Source organism: Phalacrocorax carbo, chromosome 5, assembly GCF_963921805.1.
Source record: "Phalacrocorax carbo chromosome 5, bPhaCar2.1, whole genome shotgun sequence".
Taxonomy (NCBI): domain Eukaryota; kingdom Metazoa; phylum Chordata; class Aves; order Suliformes; family Phalacrocoracidae; genus Phalacrocorax; species Phalacrocorax carbo.
Genome location: NC_087517.1, coordinates 2,666,305 through 2,680,742, shown reverse-complemented (window position 1 = coordinate 2,680,742; position 14,438 = coordinate 2,666,305).

Below are 14,438 nucleotides of genomic sequence, written 5' to 3'. Positions count from 1 at the left end.
TCGCCGCGCGCTGCCGGCGGCCCGCCGGAGCAGCCACGCCCCCTAGGGGAGCCGCGCGGCGCCGCAGCCCCTCGCGGGGGGGGTGTGTGGAATAAAGGTGTTTTCTGTGGTGTTTTTTTAAATATTTTATAGAGGCCGTCTATAAATCTCAGTGCTGTGAAAGGGAACCTGTGGCGTGCGGGGCTTTGTGGCCTCCAGAGGGGCGGCGAGACGAGCCGGGCCGGGGTCCCCTCAGGAAGGTGCCCCCTCCAGAGCCAGGGCTGAGGAGAGCTGCTCGCCTTGGCCTTAACTGCCCCGCAGAACTGGCTCGGCTGGGTGATGGCGGGCAAAGGGGTTTTCACTCAAAACACAGTCACAAGGAGTGCGTGGGAATCTCAGAAAACATCCCCACCCTTAACGTGCCCTTGTTTTAGCTTCCCGGACACCGAAACAAGGAAAACCGGGTAACGGCTGACGTTCACCAGAGGAGCGAACGCCGCTCTGACTGAAACAGCGATTCTGTCACAGCGCAGGGAGAATCTTTCCTGAAGCGACAGCCCCGAACAAGGGAGGGTTTGTGAGGGGTTATGAGCAGGCTTCTCTGTCAAGTGCCCCAGTCCTGTCCCGTACGGCTCCGCATGGCAGGCAGGCGCCCTCGGAAAGGGGCTGCCAGCAGGCGGGAGGGCTGGAGCAGAGCCTCCGTGCTCCCCTCCTTGCTCAAACCTCACATTCCCGCTCCTCCCAAGATGGGTGACTGTCGTGAAGGTGGGATTTGGGGCTTATCTCTTGAGCAATAAGGTCACGAGCTAGCTCCGTGTCAGTTCTGGGCTGAAACATGAGCTGAAAATAAATAACCAAAAATAAAACTGAAAATAAAGCTTTACAACTACCTGGACCAGAAAGCGCAACCACCTTGGTCACGTCTGAACATAGGGAGGTACTCCCGTCACGTGGACAAGAGAATCCCAAACATGACGTTTCAAAACTCAGCACTAATATTCCTGATTTTGTTCTGATGTGTCACATCTCAGCTGGTCCAATTGCTCACCTCTAATGAATTTTCTAAAGAATTTAAGCCTTGGTTTCTGCTTGGAAGTCATGAGCAAAACACTAAAATTTGCAGGGGGTGCATTATTTGTAAGGCCTTACTGAAAAGTTGGAGCAGATAACTTTCCACCTCCCCTTTTTTAAGCTGGTCTTGGCTGCTTTGCCATCTCCATCCATCCCTGCTGTCCACCAACACGGCTTCGGCTCTTTGGACAGGTGATGGAATGGGAGAACAGAGAATAGGCAGTGAGGAAACTTACTGCTCACAGCAAGTTGGTCTCCTCTCTTTTGTTCGACTGCGTACTTTTGAACAGGACATAAGTCTGAAAAAATGCAGTTGCGTAAATGCTCTCATGTCTTCTCCAGCGTGCAGAAAATCCTGTTTCTTCATTCCTCTCCACACTGAAACACGTGGCAGCCTCACAGGCCGATGCAGGTGGGATAGAGCTCTGGAGGTTCGGCTCTGGCTCTGTATTCTTTATGAGCCCAACACACCAACAGAGGCACATCTGTCGAATATCAGGAGAGAAGAAGACGGGGTTGAAAGAGCTCTTTGTTAATCCTGAATGGAAGTTGGGCATCAACATCTGCTCCCTATCAGTTCCTCGGTCACCTCTGTACAGATGGAGGCAAGATGCACCAAAGCCAGCGCTGATGCTGCCTGTTCCTCGGTGGTGGCTCGGCTTTGCTGGGACTGAGGATGCCCGGAGAAGGAACTGGTGCTCCCGGGCACCATGCCCGGGGGCTGGGGGAGACAGCTCCCTCACACAACTCGCACGGAAAATTTGCCTGCATCCAGCTATGTTAGGAATGTGGAAACTTTAACGCACACGAAACACTTACTCATCATGACCACAGAGCTTCCATCAGCACCCTTCCCAGCAGTATCATGTTTACATGCTTTTGTTCGCCCTTATGGTCTGGAGGCTGCCAACATCACCCGGCTAAACCCCGTGGCTTTCGGGGTGTCCTGTGGTGCTTTGGGCACTTGTGACAATAATAGGCTACCAGACACCCCTGCCGGCTCCAAAACCGCCTGCTTGTTGTCATTCCTTGGCGAAGCTGTTCCAGATATGTTAATCCCCGTAAAACTATTATTCATGTCATACTCTTTAAGTTTAATGCCTTTTCCCATATCTTGATAACTAGGGGGATAAAGTGGGGGGGGTGTTTAACATTTCCATGGGTATTTTTCACACGCGGTCTGGGTTTTGATTTATAAGGCAGAGTTTCTTGCTTCGCTTAGTTCAAATTCCCCATTTTTCTTCAGACCTGATTCCTTTCTAGACTTTCTCAGTTTCTCCACTTTCCATCCAAGAAAGCATTATGTGTACATTAATAACATATACACAATCTAGTATTATCTGTGGTAATGACTACTGATCTAGTGTAAGATTTTATGGGACTATCAAAACACATTTTTCTCCTCTCACAAGTAATCTGCCTGAACACTTTCTATAACTATAATAAAACAGCCGAGAACAAGTGCTTTTAGAATCAGAATGACTGCTTGCTGATTTAAATCTAAAATTGCCATCAGAATACCTCTCCCTGCAATGGCAACTACCAAAGCATCTGTGGAAAGTATTAAACACTATACATAAAACATGAACCTTACGCATCCCATCCTCTCCTCCTTTCCATGTGCACAGCTAAATGGGACGTACATTAAAAGAACATTGTTAAGGTTTAAGGTCAAACACTCGTGTATTAGGAAATGTGTATTTCCTGTGTGTCGGAAACGTGGGCTCCCTTGTGAGTGTGCGGTGATAGTCATTAATTTCATGTTCACGTATTATTTTTTCCTGAGAAGCTATTCAGCCCACAGAGCGATATTGTCACCTTAACGAGCAGCTATTCAGAAACATCTGTACTTCTCACAGGCCAGCGTGTAATCCCTGCCTCATTTAGGGACCCTATTCAAAACCTTCTTCTGAACACGTACCTATTTGTTATCTCTTCTATAGGACTTACCAGTGTCGTATCTGAGTTCATAACAGATGAAAAGAAATGATTTTTTGCCGCTGCCTTGTGAGATGACACAATCTGAGGAGGCCTGTTTGACAGACGAGAAGCGGCAATGTCACAAGTACCCGCTAATTCTGGTTGAGCCTCAGTTCGTTCCCAATACTTATCATTATGTGGCACCGTGGATGTTTAAAACAGAGCCCCTGCTACTTTCGTGTGTAGCTGTGAGGGGTTAGGGCTTAAAATCTGCCCCACATTGTCTGCACAGGGAATAAAAAATTCTCACTTTGGGAAAAACAGGGTTCAAGGAGCTCGACTGCCACACGCAGCTTAGGCGGAGGGACCAGAGCTTTGGCTGCCAAAACCAAACCCGAATTTTCTTCTGTTCCAATGAGGGTTTAAAATTGACTGATGGTGGGATGAGAATGAGCATCTCCTGTTGCGTGATGGAGGTATAAAAACAGGCGGGAACAATGGCAATTGTGAAAATAACTGCTAATTACCTGTGAACTGAAAACAAAATGAAGTTTGGTACTCTTAATCTGTATTTTGGCATTTCGAAATCTGGCTGTAACTACACTGCCGAGAAGGAATTACGTAAATTTGTAAAATTAGTTCAGGACGTCAGTGAGTGACTCTCCCTCTCTTGTCTGACAGTTTGTGGGGTGCTAAGATGGGCTGGGCAATAAAGCTAAGCTATTCCAAGTTTCAGGAGCTGAGGGCGATGCTTTAACAAAGCATAATGACGCTAAAATAATTTTCAAATCCCTTAATAATTTAGGGAGGATTTTAAGACAGAGGGCAAGGTATTTTCCAATACTGACTGTCCTGCAATTATCCACGTGCAAGCGGGAATCCTGTCTCTCATGCAAGCCCGGTGCGCAGTTCTGCGGCGCCTGCAGCTCCGCAGCACGTCTGCTCCCGGGCCCTATCCACAGCGGCTGTTTTAAGGCATTTATTCACCTGGCACCAGCGGGATGGCGGGTGTGTTGTTCTCTCCCGTTTACGGAAGGGTTAAATGGCTTCTCCTGGCACACAAGTGGTGCCTACGTTAGCACCAGTGAAATGAGGATGTGCAGGAGGTGATGCCCCTTTTCCCACCTTTGCTCTCTTCCCAACACACCGCCCAGCTAAGGAGGCTCTATAGAAGCTGCGAAAATTATGTGGATTATTCACACATATGTCTTAATTCCACCCCCCGGAAAAGATGGATGTTTTGAGAATAGGAAAATATATCTATTAGGACCCAGAGAAACGGAATCTGGGCCCAATTCTTGCAAGGGGAGGGAGCCGGAGGGTTCAGATTCACTCCTGGTATAGCTCCTGGCTGCTTGACCTTCTCATCCCACCAGCTGGGCAGTTGCCTCAAATCAAAAATTCCCTGAAGCAGAACTTATTCCTCTTGGGTAAATACATCTAAACCAGGAAAACTCCTGGATAAACACAGTAAAAGTATCTCATGCAAATCCGACGTTAGCTGCTTTGCTGTTACATTATGTATGATTTGTTAGCGCTCGCAGTAAGAACAAATTGCACGTCGGGAGCGTTCTGCCATCCGTGAAATCACGTGCAGCTCAAGGATGTTTCCTGCTGTAGGATGGTATAGGGAACAGCCTTCAGTGAGCAAGAACGCGCCTGAGAAGCCAAAAATCAGCATTCAGAGCCCACAGCTTTAACTTCGGTATTTTGTCTAAATTCGTAATGCTGTTGTGCATTCCTCACTCGTACTGAATCAGCACAAACATCTTACGGAGTGCTTCTATCCGCAGACATCAAAGAGGATGAGTCCTTAATCTGGATGACAATATAGGATTCGATTTCAACAAAAAGGAAGAATTGTTCTGAGATTTGTTTTTTTCAAAGCCCCATCCAAATCTGAAGAAACATCCAGAGTCGTATTAAATTGATCTGGACCTGAACTCTCATCTGAACTGGGCTGCTCTGAAGATCCATTGAAATTTGTGGAGAAAATCCTATTGAATTTATTCTGCTTTGGCTCAGAGTGCAATGATTTCTAGCCAGAGTTTGAGAATACCCTGCAGACAAAAAGATTTCATTTTCAGTTCCTGGAGGTTAATTACGGAACTGCGTTATAGAGGGATCAGCAGTCCCAGTTGCTGGGGAGACAGCAAAACTATTTCATATTAAATTCTAGCCTAGAGCTGGATAAAAATTTTCTGACAGGATGGTTTTCCATCAGAAATATTGATGGGCTGAAGGCAAAATGTTTTGCAGAACTGCTTCAATTTCAGTGAAATTTGGTATTAAAAACTTCCTGATACGAAGCTCTCTAGCTGCACCGTTCTGATTTAACCTTTTTTTAATGAGACATTAAATTCCAAGGCTTTCTTATAATGTAGTTTTTGGAAATACGTAAGAAATGTGTAAACCTGAACATTCTGACTTTAGTCAAAGGATGGATTTCGTTTCAGAGGGAATTTTTTAACCCTTTTTCATTAGTCCCATTTTGGGGTGGAAAAAGCGAGTGAACTTGTGTAATGCCCAGTTCTCACCCAGCTCTGGCCTATCCCAGCGGGTGCTGGGGGCCAAAGGCAGAAGCTGGGAGCAGCTTCCAGGGCAGAGCGAGGGGGATTAGGTCAGTACTGCGTGTCCTTACCCATTCCTGCGAACGCCGCACTTCACAGGGCTTCCCTGAAGGCAAAGAGGCTTTAAATTATTGCTGAAGAACAGAAAGAACTCGGCAAACAATAAATGCATTCTTTTTTGGCCACAGTACCACCAAGGCAGTTTAATTGTCCCGAGGAAGTTAAAACTGTTTCTCCTCTCCTTGAGCTGCTGCCGGCTGGAGCCCTGCTCCCCACCCCTTCATACCACACCAAGCCTCAAATATTCGGTGAACCAAAGCTTTCCTGGCTGCACAGACATACTTGTAATTCTTGCCCATGTGAATGAGTAACAGCAGCGTCCGGGGCAGCAGCACAGACCCTCGGAAACATAGCAAACATTTTTTTGGTGCCATTTGAAACTCTTAACATGCTCCGGCATTGATTTTTATTGTTATTTTCTGTCCCATAGGCATGCCCTTTCCCACCATAAAGTGGCAGGGCTGAGTTCTGTGCTGAATTTCTCCGCTTATTAGGCGTATGAAGCTGATAGCTATAGCTTTATGGGCAAGCAGTGCCAGGCTGTGATTAATCAGGCTCTGATCTGCAGAAAAACCTCAGGAATTTTTTTGGGGGGGAAAGCAGTAGGGTTTGGCAGGACAGCCACGGGCACCCACGTGGGCAAACCACCCGCCAGCTTGCCCCGAGCAGGGACGACCTGCAAGTAGTGGGGTTTGCATACACAGAGCCCAGGGATTCTGTAAAACAAGTAGCAGAGAGAAGAAATCCTCTGCGAGAAGCTGCGGTGAGCGCAGATTTTGCAGTGATGCACGGGGATCCGGGAGGTGCAAGGGCGTCCATGGGAACGGGGCATCTAAATCTCTGGCCCAAAATAAGAATAGCAAGAGTTCAACCTTATTATGCTTCCTCCTACCTGGTCACTGAACAAGCAAAAGCTGCTGGTGCAAATCCTTGCCCCCAAATTTCTAATTAACTAAAAACCATTCTTTTTGGAGGCAGCTCGTGCATGGAGCTGTCAGCACCAAGGGATTGCTGCTTCAGGAGGAGTCGCTCTCCAGGGCTGCTTGGGTGAGGCTGCAGACCGGAGCTGCAATGCAAAAATGAGATTGAAATCAAGCCCCTGGGTCAAACAGGACGTTTCTGGGTCACAGTGACCCTGGCCTTGATTTTCATTCATGCTGCCTGCAACCGGGAAGATGAAATGCAGAGTTTTGCTTCATTTCTTTGCTTTCTTTCTGCGCTGCGTGGAGGGATGCGACAGGCCCAGCCCTGACGCCTGAGCTCACTCTGTGGCATTTCCAGGGCCTGGAGCTCAGAGAGCCCCAGCACAGATGGATGGACGGTGGTGGGCAACGGGCTGGGGGTCCCACGGCTGCTACTGCGAGATCCTGTCCCACCTCGGCAGCTCCTAAACAAGGTTAGGTTGAAAAAGTGTGGACATCTGAGGGCTGCACACGCTTTGACTCCCTTCAGAGAGAGGCAAATGCGAGGCTAATTAGGCAAGTGTTGGTTGCAGCAGGTTTCACACACTTTCTGCCCTGAGATTTCCATAGACAGGGAAAGTTAGTCGCTCTAATTAAATGACTCAGAAAAGACTAACTGGTCTTCTAACGCGTTTTGTAGTTGGGTGTTTGCAAATGAATGATTCAAAATTTTAAATCTCTTTTCCCTACGCTGCTGTTTACTAAATAAAATGAGTTTTATAGGAAGGTTACAGAAAGCAAGGACTTCTGGAGCACCTTCGCTTTATTTGCAGCTTGGTGTATTGTACGAGAAGGGTTGGAGGGAACCCGCAGGATGCTGCTGCTCCGTCCCTTCACCTCCAAACCCCGCAAAGCAGTGTGTGGGACTCCACGCTGGCAAGACGAGGAGTCCGGGGCTTTCGGAGCCTCTGGGAATTGTCGCTGGGTCTGCCTGCGTTGCTCTGCGCTCCGAGCAGGGGCGCGCAGGCGGCGGCAGGGAGTCGCTGGGGGAGCGGGGCTGTGTGCGGGGCTCGGGCGTCGCTGCAAGACTCCCCTTTGCCTCTCCAGGCCCAGGAGCAGACTGGCAGCAGCAGCGGGAGGCAGCGTAAATCACTTCAAAACTCTCCCTGCCTATATTGGATACATTAAAAATTAATTACTTAGCTTAGTTATTTCATACTGAAGGCAAGACTGAGCAATAAGAACCAACTCTTGTCCTCAGATAAAACCATTACATCAGCCTGCACGGAGCAGTCTGGGAGCCTTTAGGAGCCTAGAGCTGTGCTTTCCCCTTTTGCATAAGCCCGTGCTCAGCACATCCAGGTGAGTGGCTGCACACGCTCGGCTGGGTATTAACGCGCAGGTTGGATTTCAGCTGGAACATGTATTTGCAAAGTCAAAGGAAAGCCTCATTTTTTTCACCATAAAAGGTAAGGAGCAAAATTCCAGAGCTGAATTTACACGTCCTGCTGCTCCTCAACGTGGGAAAAGAATGCTGCGCCCTCCCACGTATCTGCTTCCCATCCCAGGTCTTCCTCCCTCCCTCCGACTTGTCCGTGCAAGTCAAACCTTTTCTGCCATGAGCCAGCAATTAATTATAAGTATATAATAACCTCTCATAAAGAAAGATACATGCAGAAGCCAGGTCTGGCTCCCTCGACGCTTACATAGTTTTTCTCCCGCTGTATTTTCCAAATTAATTGGAGCAGCCCATAGTTTTCATGGGTCTGGGGGGACATCTGGCACAGAAATCTCTTCTGACCTCCTGCCTAATAAATAAGGATGGGGAGAGAGGATTATCCAGCAGCCGCGCCTGTTCATGCCGCGGTGTGGGACTTTGAGGGGATATTCCTGGTGGGAATGGGATGTCCGCGTGGGGTCAGCATCCCTGCTGAGGTGCTTGGGGCCAGAGTCACAGCACTGCTCTGCAATGTCATCCCTGTGAAAATCAGCAGGGGATGCACAGTGAATCTTCTCAAAAAAAGAGGGGAATTTGGAGTCGAGCTTTGGAGATATATTCCATGGGGAACGAGAAGGATGGTCCTGCAACAGTTTTCTCCTACCAATATGTGCATGACAGAGAGGGCGATGCGCTGACAATAATTAAAAGCTAATTTTAGACATTAAAATGGGTAAATTCTAAGGTTTCTGGAATCTTCTGTTCCAAGTACAAAAGAGACTTACTCTGTTCCTGGTTCTCCTGCCAGTTTTCCAGCAGGACCTGGGGCAAGCCAGTTCCTGTCTCCATGCCTCTTTCCTTATCTGAGGCTGGTAGTAACTCCCAGGCTCGCAAGGGCACCGGGAGGGCGAACTGGTTGCCACTGCCTCTGCAAGAGCTCTGGTGCCTCCTGGGAGCCTGGGGTTTGGCTAGTGAATGTGGTGGGTGCCTCTGCTGCCTCCCTGCCAGGTCCCTGGGTGCTGCTGGCAGGAGCCCACGCTGCCCCAGCCCCGCTGCCCTCCCGCTGCCTGGTGGGTTCAACCCAACCGCGTTGGTCCGAAATGTCAGAAGCACCTCGAGGAACCGTGCTTCGACCCTGAAAAGCTTCAAGGCGATGATCAAAAGGTCTTCAGCCCAGGGGCCTGGCCCTGATGAGCCAGAGACAGATGAACAAAAGCGGGTGGCTTTTTGCCCTTAGGTGGAGGCTGCGGCGAGGCAGGTTGTGTTGGAGGGAAGATGGGTCTTTGTCAAGCGTCCTTGGATTTAATCATCAGTCAATAACAGGAATATTTAGAAGCTCTTTGGCTGGATGGCACATAGGAGCGTGCAAAGCCACGCCAAGCCCAACAGGAGTGATGACCACCCTGGGGAACCTGATGCACCATGGCCTGTCCAGGCAGTGGTTTGCTGTTTGTCCCCAAGACCAGGAGATGCTAAACCCAAGCGAGCTGACCGCTGGCACCAGGGAGCAGACCTTTTTAGCAGGGAGCACCCAGGGAGCAAAGCCTGGGCCAGAGGGTGCAAACCCCCAGAGCTCCAGGAAAACCGGGTGCGCACCCGGATGCTTTTACAGAAAGGATGGCAGCTCGGAAAGGGCAAGATTTGCACCCACCACAGGGTCGAGCTAACGTACCAGTGAGCCCAGCTGGTCCCCTGGGCTTGGGCGAGGAGGGAGATGCCATTCCCCACACTGGCATGCTTTCCCCAGTGCTGGTTTAACCACACCTGGAGTTTGCAATTACTCCAGACAAGCCGGCTCTCGTCCCTGGCAGATTGAAAGCCGCACTGAACCAAGCCCAGAGAATTCCCTCTTTCCTCGATGGAGGATTTATTGGTTGTGTTAATTATGGGGGCATCGATGCCTGGCTGCCATGGAGAGCGAGGAACTGCACCTTATGGGGGTGCCAGCTCCCAGACCAACACCGGGGATGTCCCCCCGGGGTGGCAGTGCCAGCAGACCCAGCGGCCGGGTCAGGAGCACAGTCTGTCAAAGGGCAACACCAGGTCACTCCCTCCTGTGCCAGGGCTTTTGAGCAACACAGCGCCGGCTCCTGATGAAGAAGCCTCTTGGCATCAAGTAATACTGCAATTATGGAAAAACCGGGGGGGGGGGGGTTTCTTGTGCTAAATCCTACTCGTGCCTACGTCCGAGCAGATGCGAGGGGGCTGCACGGGGCGATAACAGCCGTCAGGAGACGGTGGGGCTGCCCCCACCCCGTAGTTGAGTGCATTCATGCTCAGCAGGGCCATAGGTGAAGAAATCGGCTTTGCTTGTTGTGAAACCCTGTTCAAAGTGTTTGCGATGGCGTGGGGTTGCTACATTCCTGGGGTTAAGGCCAAGCGCCCTCCCTGCCCTGGCAGCGTGGGGCCAGCTGGGCCGACGGGAGCCCTCCCGTACTGCCCGTCCCTTCCCGGGGGAGCGTGCCATGTCCTGTGCTGCCTCCGGGATCTGCTGATGGAGCCGGGTTAATTTGTCAGCTCCTCTGGATTCCTTCACAGGAGAAGCTCAGGCACAGGTATTAGTGATGCCCCAAAAACGGAGGAGCACCTCCTGGGCACCACTGTGCTCTGGAGACCATTCGACCTAAAGGGACTCATGCTCCCTGGACTCCTTAATCTTACTCAGCTTTACAAAGTGATCTTGAATTTTCAAGAGGGGATGAGAGGGGTGATTAACAGGGGTGTGGAAACAAAGTCGAGCAACTCCCAGCATCTCAAACTCTGGTGGGTATAAGCCCGCCCAAGCATTTCATGGGGAAGACAGAAACCCCCAGGTTGCCAGCAAGGAGCACTGAGAGCCTGTGGTACACCGCAGCCCCCCATGCTGCTTGCGGGACATACAAGCCCAAGGGCTCGGGGACCAGCCATGGATGGGAAGGGTTTGGTTTCACTAGGAAAGTCCAAGCTTTCAGTCGACACCAAGATGCAGTGATGAGCGCTGGGGAGAGGGACTTTCCTCCTGTGCCAGCGGGACACCAGCCCTCACGTATGAAGCAACACTTCTATTTATTTAAGAGACTCTTCCCCAAGTGCAACATAAGCAAGGAAAGTGGCCCGGGCTAAGAGCCAGGGCGCTAGCAGAGGGATCCCTATCGCTCCTTTTCCTTCCTCTCCGGCAGGTGGGAATCCTCCTCCCAGCCCTCAAGCCCTTCAGCTGTGATGCAGTCAATGACATCAGCACATTCCCAGCAGCGCTCCCGTGGGCACCTTGTTAGCTTTGCACTGAGTCACCCTTCAGCAAACAAGAAAGATAAGAAAATAAATGGCAGCAGTCCAACCAGCGCAGATGCTGGTTTATTTTGAACTACAGAAATTATTTATGCGCTTAAGGAGGGCTACTGGCATCTTTTCCTCCTAAAAGTCCTTTTTTAAAGTCGCCTGTTTCTCCTTTGTCACCGTTTTCCTGCAGCAATCCCCTGTCATGTCAAGTACCTTCACTGCAGGTATCCTAAAGACAAGAAAGGGCCAAAGCAAATATTTTGGTGAGAACTGAACAGAGGCAAAGCTCCAGAGGGATGAGAAGAGGTTTTGTTTTATCAGAAAAGCAAACATCATCTTCACAAGCAAAATGCTATTTTCCCTCTTGAAAATGCATTATGAAAATGAGGGCAATGCGGTTTTCATTTGCAACACTAATTTGATGAACTCCAGCGGGTTAATGATATTGCTGTATTTAATTAAAGCAGTCGTTAGTCTAGCTGAGTCCCTCCTCCCTAGCAAGGGCCTGGTGCTTTGGAGCGCTGCCAGCCACCGGCACCGGAGTCCAGCCTCTGGCCAGAAGTGTTGGACAGGCTTTACCACCCCGTCCCCTTTTTTTGGTATCCACAGCTGATCTTTGAGTGCCTCCAAGCCTTGATGGGCACTGGGATTGTTGAAGCTAGGGTTGTTTATTCCCTGAGAACCGAGACAGCTAATGACCACTGCTCCCCATGAAGGTGCACAGCCCCAAATCCCTGTTGCCGCCCCATCCTTTGCCAGGCCGGTGTTTGTGCTAGCTCGTGTCTGAAATGGGGACCTCATTGCCAACCGTGTTTTCTCAGGCACACAGTGCCGTCAAGGTCAGGTTGGGAAACTAGAGATGAAGGATTTGTGTTCAGCGCTCGTGGTGTTGGCAGGATGCGGAGGGACGCGGCCACGTGCCTGTGATCTCTGCTCAGCTTTTCCTAAAATTTTCTGACACCAAAAAGGAGCCCAAGAGCTTTGGAAATCAGATTGAGAGATAAAAGCCCTGGCAAGCCCTCAGCAGGCTTTCCAGCTGTAGTCCTGATTTCTCTCCAGCCTTAATATGAGCCAGATACAGTGGTTGTTGTTGCTTTTCCCAGAAAGCGTTTCCTGCAGAAAGATCCCGAGTGTGGCATAGCTGCAAAGTATGAGTCACTGTTTGGGTTACCTGGCGTGACGTGTGCGTTCTCCCTCTCCGTATTTACACTGCAAACTTCATTTCTGACCCGGCTGTCATCTAAGTGCCTGGCTGATAACTTTGTGCTAAATTACACCTTCCAGCCCATGGGCGCGTGGTGCCCTGTCAGCCGTGCTCCTGCACTGGGCAGGGAAGCAGTGGTGGGAAAGCTGACTGACGGGAAGTCAGTACAGACCAGCAAATGTCCCTCTGTCAAACCTGCAAACGATGGCTCTCGCTTTCTTCTACATCCTGAAAACCCTGGGCTTGCTGTGCAGGCTCACCCCGGCCCCTCCGTGGGTTTATGGGCAGGAGTATTGCACCATCCCCGGCTCTTGCAAACAGGGAGGATGCTCTAGCTTGTGGTGATTAGTTTTCCAGTTCAATCCTACATCCCAGCTTGCAGACCAAAGTCTTTACCAAAGAGTTGTTTCTTTGCTTGGAAAATACACGTTAATGTTAATTAAAGTAGGAAAATAATAATAATCTACTACAAATCAGTGTGATCTCCATCCAGGCTCCCCATCTCGTGTCATGTTAACCACTGCGATGCTAGTGGGATGCCTGCCAGGAAACCTTGGCGGGTGAGAGGCTTTCATGGGTTTCCTGGACACAGGCATCCTTCCTCAAGGACATTCTGCAAGAGCAGTGTTTTAATTCTCATCTCTAAGTTTTCTCTTCCTGCCATTAAGTTAATAACCACATTGTTATGTTGCGTGCGTCTTCATTTTTGTGGGCACAATACATGAGGCATTTAGCTTGGTGGTAGATTATAACAGTTTATTTTAGTCAGGGATGAGCCCTCGTCTGTCTGACGAGCACCAAGTCAGATCAGGACAGGTGACATAGAAAATGGGTGAGTTGCTCAAGTACGTGCACGCTTTTTTAGGCATATAAGCATTTCTGAGAGGGTTCAACCCAAACAACTTCATAGCTGTTAATATGTCGTTGGTAATTTAGATGTACGCGCACGCCCTCGGTATAAACACGCCTTCCTTTGGCTCAGCAGTCCCGGATGCAGAGCACCAGAGGACGGCACCCATCCGTGGCGGCATCCCGGCCGCTAGCAACAGGGCAACGCAGCTCTGTGGATCCCAGCTCATTGTCCCGCTGCACCCTCCAGGGATTTTCCCTCCCAGCCCCTTCAAGCGCATGCAGAAGTGTTTCCCTTGTCACAGCCCAAGCCTGCATTATACATTTGTGCATTTAAAGCTTATACAGTCTTGTAATTAAATTCTGGAATATTTCAAGCGCTCCTTGTAGTGATTTGAAGTTTCATAATTCATTGCAGCATATGTTGCTTTTATAGTAAGCTCGTTTTCTGACAGCTGCCTGCGTGGGCTTCCCGTACTATCTCCATCCTCCCGTCAATGAGCCACTCCCAGGCGCCCGAGGAAGCGGGGGAGCAGCAGAGGCAGGTATCATTCATGGACTGCAGCAAAGCACGTTCCCATCTCTGCTCAGGGACAAAGTCCTGACGTTTTACCAGCAGCAATGCTAAAGTGAGACCTGGAAAGATGTGAAGACTACATCGCTCTGTGTCGAGAGGTTTAATCAGAAAACGGGTGGGGGTTGGCATGAATTATGCCACCTCACAAGCTAGCGTAGGCTCCTTTGCCATGGTTACATGAGCCAGGAAGAGAAAATGAAAGGTGGTGGATACTCAAGTGCCGTTTCTTCTCTCTTAAGCCCAGATGGTTAATGAAACGAGTTTCCAAAGCTGTGGCAGGAATGCTAATGGGCAGGCAGTGCCCACGACCGTGTGAGCACCTGAGCGGAGCTGGTACACCCGCCTCAGCTTCTTCCTTTTTTTCCCCTGGAAGAATCTCATCCTCACCTACCATTGAACATTGCTACTCTTCCTGTTTGTTAGTGAGCCTGCAAAGCAAACAGCTTCGTCTTGGCTCCTCCTCAGGGTTTATGCACGAAAGAGAGCTCTCCTGGAAGCACCTGCGAGGGCAGGGATGCTCCTACGGGACAGGGGACGGTGGCCTTGGAGTCACTCAAGCCCATAATTGCGTGGTGGTTGCGAGAGCGCAGCAGCACGGGGCACAGCTGCG